Consider the following 5,854-nt stretch of genomic DNA (forward strand, 5'->3'; position numbering starts at 1 on the left):
GGCAAATCTATAACACGGCAGTTGTGTTTTTCTTCCTACTACCTTGATGCTGTGTTGGCGTGCCAAAGTGGTATTTTTTGAGGAAAGGATCAGGCTTTCCGTTTGAGGGTGGAAAAAGGTCTTAAGATAATTAGTAATGTGCAGCAGGATCGAATTAGCCATATTAAACTTCACATCTGTAGGTCTTATTAGTAGACCTTTAAACTGCAGAAAATGCTTTTTATTGGGTCGTATTCTTATGGTTGCATATTGGAGCTTGAACACCTTATAAAAATATGAACTGAATCAAAATGAAATTAATTAGAATATATTTGAATTTAATTATCTTGAGCTGCTGAGTACTCTTTGTGCATACGAGGTTTTATGTGTCTGTCTGAAGTGTACTTGGTGGAGAGTTTTAATTAGAACAGGAGACAGAGTAAGAATATTTGGAATGTGAAATTCATAAATGGCAGTGATTCTCAGCTAGGAGTGCAGAGGTTTTTTTGGAGCTTGCTACCATTTCTTGCTTCCCTTTTCCTCTCTTGTTAATAAGCTACTTTTATGTTCAAATTAATACCAGATCCTGCATAAAGAAAACCAAAATCCTGCTGTGGCTCTCGGTTTTCTGCAGCATGATCAGAGTTGTCAGATCCACAGCTGCAGGAGATTTTTTTACCTTTGTGTGTTTAATGGCTCGTACCGCTCTGTTCTTTGATGGTACCATTTGACTGGAAAAGTGCAGGGCTGGGGATGGCACAGGACATGTGGCTGCCTTGACTACTGTCTCGGATGTCGGACATGCCAAGACTCAAAAGAGCTGATTTGGCAGCTGCCCAGCGGATTTTTATAAAGGCTCAGTTGGTGGCCAGAAACCCGGGCTGTCAGTTGTGTTATGCAATAAATTGTTTTTCAGCAGAAGTTTCTAATCCAATTTCAGCTGTAGTTTTTCAGTAGCCTGTAATCAAAGGTAAGTATACATTATTTCATGGTGTTGCAGAGAAGTATGTGCACTGTGAGTGTCCCCTGTCGGGTCGGCTGGTTTGTTTGCCTTTTAAGAAGGATTTTGACCTGTTCACCTACATGGGAAATGATGCTTAAATCATTTTGCTTTCTGCCTGGGAGGCATGTATCTGTATACAGCATGCCCTTTCAAAGATAATTAAACGTGTGCTTCAGGAGAGGTTACCCTTTTTTGAAGACAACACCAAATAAAGAACCTTATATATCGAGTCAAGCTTTTACTCGAGCATAAGTTGGCTACAAGTGATGGTCAGACCTACCTGAAGTGTTGCAGGCTCTCTAATAGAGCTCTCCTCCCTGTGTTTTCCTTTCCCCTGAAGTAAATAATTCATTGTGGGGAAAGGGGGTATGGTTCATCTGAATGCAATGAGATACTTGGGGTTTACAATAGTTGCATTACGGCAAAGTGATTTTAATTTCCTGAATACCGTCTGTGATGCCCTCCCGTCCTTACAGTGACCGCCCTGGTTTGGCGTCGTGGTGGGTTTGCATCTCTCCGCGCGTGGGTTGCTGTTGAAAGGGGCAGTCCTGCCTTTCTGCCCCAGCAGTAGCTCCCATATGGCCACACAGTTGGTAATAAGTCTGGTTGAAAATGATTATTTTTCTTGTCTTGGGGTGAGATTTCAACTCCTTTCCCCAGTCAAGCTGGTCAAACGGCTGCATAAGGGCTGGTGCTGGCACTGGGCTTGGGGTGACAGGTGGATTTGCTTAAGCCAGTTATGAAAATCACTCCCTCAGCCTGAATTATCTTGAACCTTCACATCTCTTTCTTCCAGAACTCTGATAACCCTTGTTTTTTTCCTGTCTCACTTCTGTGTGCTGCTGGCTCTTGTCAGAACCTGAAACTCTGGCGCTCTGGTTGTGAAATTGCTGGTTAGATTCCTGGTCTGGCCTAAGAAAGTCTTGGCTTTGGAGTCACGGCCGTCAGTGAGAGATGGTTTGAGTTCAAGTCCTGCTGTAAGTTGATAAATGAGGAAACTTTAGACCTGGCTTTACTTTAAGTTTGTTTGGGTTTAGCCTTTTTTTTTTTTTTAAAATGTTTATCTTGGCAGACCAACGCAGGAAACAGTTGCTGTTGTAGGCTTTCACTAGTTTCGCATTGAGTAGTAGTTTGCTAGAGGTGCAAAAACATCACCAAGGCCTCTGAGTTTATGTAAAAGAAATGACTAACAGATGAACATGCTATTTTTAGATATTTCATCATTAGGCCTAAGATAAAGTTAGGAATTACTTTGTTATGTCCCAGTTCTGGGAGACTGGATGAAGATGCTAGCGACTTGTTTGGAAATTTCGACAGTAACTCTTCTACCCTAATGTATTTTTCCAAGAGTAGGTTGAAGCTCACTGGGCTCAAAAGTGCCTGAGGCCCTTAGTGACCCAAAAACCAGAGCTTTTCTCTCCCATGCTGCTCTTCAGAAGAATTCAGTCTGAAAGGAGGAAACACAATCCCCGGTGCAGCAGGAGGTGGCAAACAAATGCAAACCAACGGGAGATTGCAGGGGATGAAAGCTGTAGGAGAAGTGCTGAAGCAGGATGAAGAGAGATTTTTGTTCCTCTCCATCCTTTCCTTGCTGCGTAACGTTGGCTCTGCTAACCTGGAGCTGTGAAGCAACGCGCATTCTTTGGGGAAGTTTTCTGAAAGTATGAGGGGAAAAAGTCGCTGTAATTACCAGATACACTTAAATGCTATAACAGAAGCATTCATAAAGAAAATTTCCCCTTTCTTCATGTTAGTTAGCACATTTTTAAAACATGACCTATTTTCCTAAACTAGACAGAACAGATTACGTTTTCCAGAAGGCATGAGTCACTGTACTATAAAGTCTCCAAGCCGTATCAATCTTCATCAGCTTAAACCATTCATGAGCTTTTATTTTTTCTCACTGAATATAAGCAGTTTGTTTTAAATGAGAAACTGCTACATCTTCTCTGGATAGTTAAACTTGATTAAAAGGTTAAATGTTAAATAAGTGTGAACTTTATTCTGAGAGGAGAAGGAAGTGGAGGGACCTTGATAGTAAGCAAAAGACTGCAAGGAATTATTGCGGATGTGGATGGGTATATCCAGTTTGCACGCTGCCACGCTTGGCTGTAAGAAGTCTAAGCAGCATGATAGCTGCCAGAAGGAGCCAAAAATCTTTATTTATATAGCTTCAGTTTGAATATATTAGTCTGGTTTCGCATCATTACCCTGGGAGGTTCGCCTTTGGCTGGGAGTTTCTGCTCAGAAGTGCTTCTGCCATCTGGGCATGGAACGGCCCACTTGCTCCTGCAAGTCACGGAGGAAGGGAGTTTGCACCGATGGGCCAACGGTGGGGTTTTCCTCTGCGAGTATCACACATGTTTGAGGTTGTGAGGGCGTTGAATATAGTATCAATGCAGCAGCGAAACTTTGCACTTTCTCGTGAGGTTCACAGTGTGCCATGCCTGCACCGAGGAAGTGGACTTTGTAAATGAGTAAACGTGCTAATTGCGCTTAGTGCGCCCGTAACTCACCCAAGACTGCACAAAAGATCTCTTTCAGCCTCAGGAGGTGTATCGAGGTTTCCACCAATTTCTCACAGGTCTGGCTTTTAGAGGAAAACAGATATAATTGTTTTCCATTGATAATATACAGCCAAAAGGCAAAAATCTGTTGCAGGTCTTGAATGTAGTAAACAAACATTTCGATTTTGGTCTTTCGGCTGAAAAGTAATTTATATGATCTCTGAAAGCATCTCGTCTGTTTTTCATGCAAAAGACAGATTTTTGTGTTGTTGCTAACTAAACACAGGAAAAAAAAACCAACGCCCTTTGAAATAGTTCTCCTTCAAAAATATCCTTGAGGAAAGGGTAGAAGCTTGTGGTTTATTTTTCCCATTGCTTCAAAATGACCTTCTTGCATCTGCGGGAAAGACTCTCTGGGGGCTGTTGAGCCATGAAAGCAGATTCATTTAGGGCATTGGGTGCCACAGTGATTTTACCCAAGATTTGGCTGCAGTGCTGGAAAAAGAAATTAAAAAAAGGGGGGAGGGGGATTTGTGTTTTGTTGTTTTGCTTTTTGCAACCTGGCATTGAAGAATGGGATCAGGAGATGCGTGCTTGGGAAAGACCAAAAGAGAGAGCTGGAAACACACCAGCCAGGCTGAGTCATAGCACACATGCTTATAAGTATCTTTGTACCTTACAAAGTCCTGACTTGTCAAATAAACCCATCACTGCTGTTTGAAAGTATTTACATAAAAGCAAAACAAATAGCGTGGAGTGCTGCATGCATTCTCCCTTGTTCTGGCTCTGGTTTACCCTGTGAACTGTGACGCCCGTTGGCTTAAGGCAAGGCCAGAGGCCAGGCCAGGAGGAAGAATCCGTATGTGGTGATGAATGAACGGCGGCGAGGCTGGAGTCGTGCGTACGCTTCTGCCACTTCTCGCACCGAAGCTGTAGGTGAATGGTGAAACGTGCAGGGCGTGCACAACTGATTTCATTGCAAATGTGTATGCATTATATATTGATTGTGATAGATATCTGGATATACTTACATTTATGTATGCATCATATATTAATATGTACCTTAGTTTTTATATGCACATACAATATGTATATTTAGTGTATTTTACACATTTAATATGCACGTTGCAAAACCAAACACGTGTGTATCTGTGTGTTTCTTCCCAAAGAAGCAGTATGTGGCATCAGCTTGATGTGCTTTTCTACAAAGACAAGCTCTACAACTAGCTGCCAGCCAGGTAGCACAGCAGAGCTGCTCTGCTATCCATGGGGTAGCATCCCATGCAGGAACATAACATGTTGGTAAAATGAAGGTTTTGCTCCTCTTCCCTGTCCCTTCAGATTGAACTTGCTGAACTGCTGTTTGGCTGCCCTGGTAGCTGAAGTTCAGGTATGAAATGTATGACATATGATTCCCCGAACTGACGTAACAGAGAAGGTGGCGTGATTAATTTTTGTAGCCGTTTAAAGGAAATGATGCAGTTCTGTTTCTTAACTCTGCCTCAGGGCTTCCCTGGTTGTTTGTATCTGTTACTTTTTTACTGAGTTTATAAGCTAATTTTATTATTAGATTGGGAGGTAGAAATTGTCTTGGCTGACTGCCACAATCTATGGGCTTGCAGTGATGAACTTACAGTTTAAGATGTTATTCAGTCTTTTTTTTTGGGTCTAAGTCAATAATGAGCAATCCATTAGTTCCCCATAAGTCGTTTCAATGGCTAATTACTTGCACAGTTGCAGAAATTGTTCTTTAATTCTGTCTTACATTTTTTTGACTTCGAGTTCCAGCTGTTGGATGATATTATACCCCTCTCTGCCAGCCCTGAGAGCCGTCTATTATCAAATTTCTATTCCCTGTGGAAATATTTAAAGGCAGTGATCAAGTCAGCCACTTTGAGGTTCTTTTGTTGTTTTTTTTTTAAGAAGTTATATAGATTGAATTCCTCAAGGCTTCCACTTGAGAAGTGGTTCCGAGTGTGTGCATATGTTGTTTTGCTAAAGCGAGAGAACTCTTCCTGCCTGTTGGTGGTGGGGAGAGCAGAGCAGGGCGCGCGGCGGCTCCCCCTCCGCTGGCGTGACGAGGCAGAGACGATCTGACCCATGTAATTATGGTTAAATGTGTCGGGAGCTGGAGCTGTGTTGCCGGCGGAGCAGCAACTCAGCTGGGCTCCAAGTCAGCTGCTCTCCGGCTTGCGGCTGCTTTTGTGCCGCAGGCTCGGGGGAAGATGCCATCGACGATTGCGAAACCTTTTTTATTGCTCCTGCATACGGAGCCGCATGAATGTGGGTGTTGGCAGTGGTTTTGCCGACCTTGGATAACATGGTGTTGGGGAACTCGGTCTTTTTTTTTTTTTTTTTTTTTTCC

Source organism: Apaloderma vittatum, unplaced genomic scaffold (assembly GCF_000703405.1).
Source record: "Apaloderma vittatum isolate BGI_N311 unplaced genomic scaffold, ASM70340v1 scaffold4883, whole genome shotgun sequence".
Classification (NCBI taxonomy): Eukaryota; Metazoa; Chordata; class Aves; order Trogoniformes; family Trogonidae; genus Apaloderma; species Apaloderma vittatum.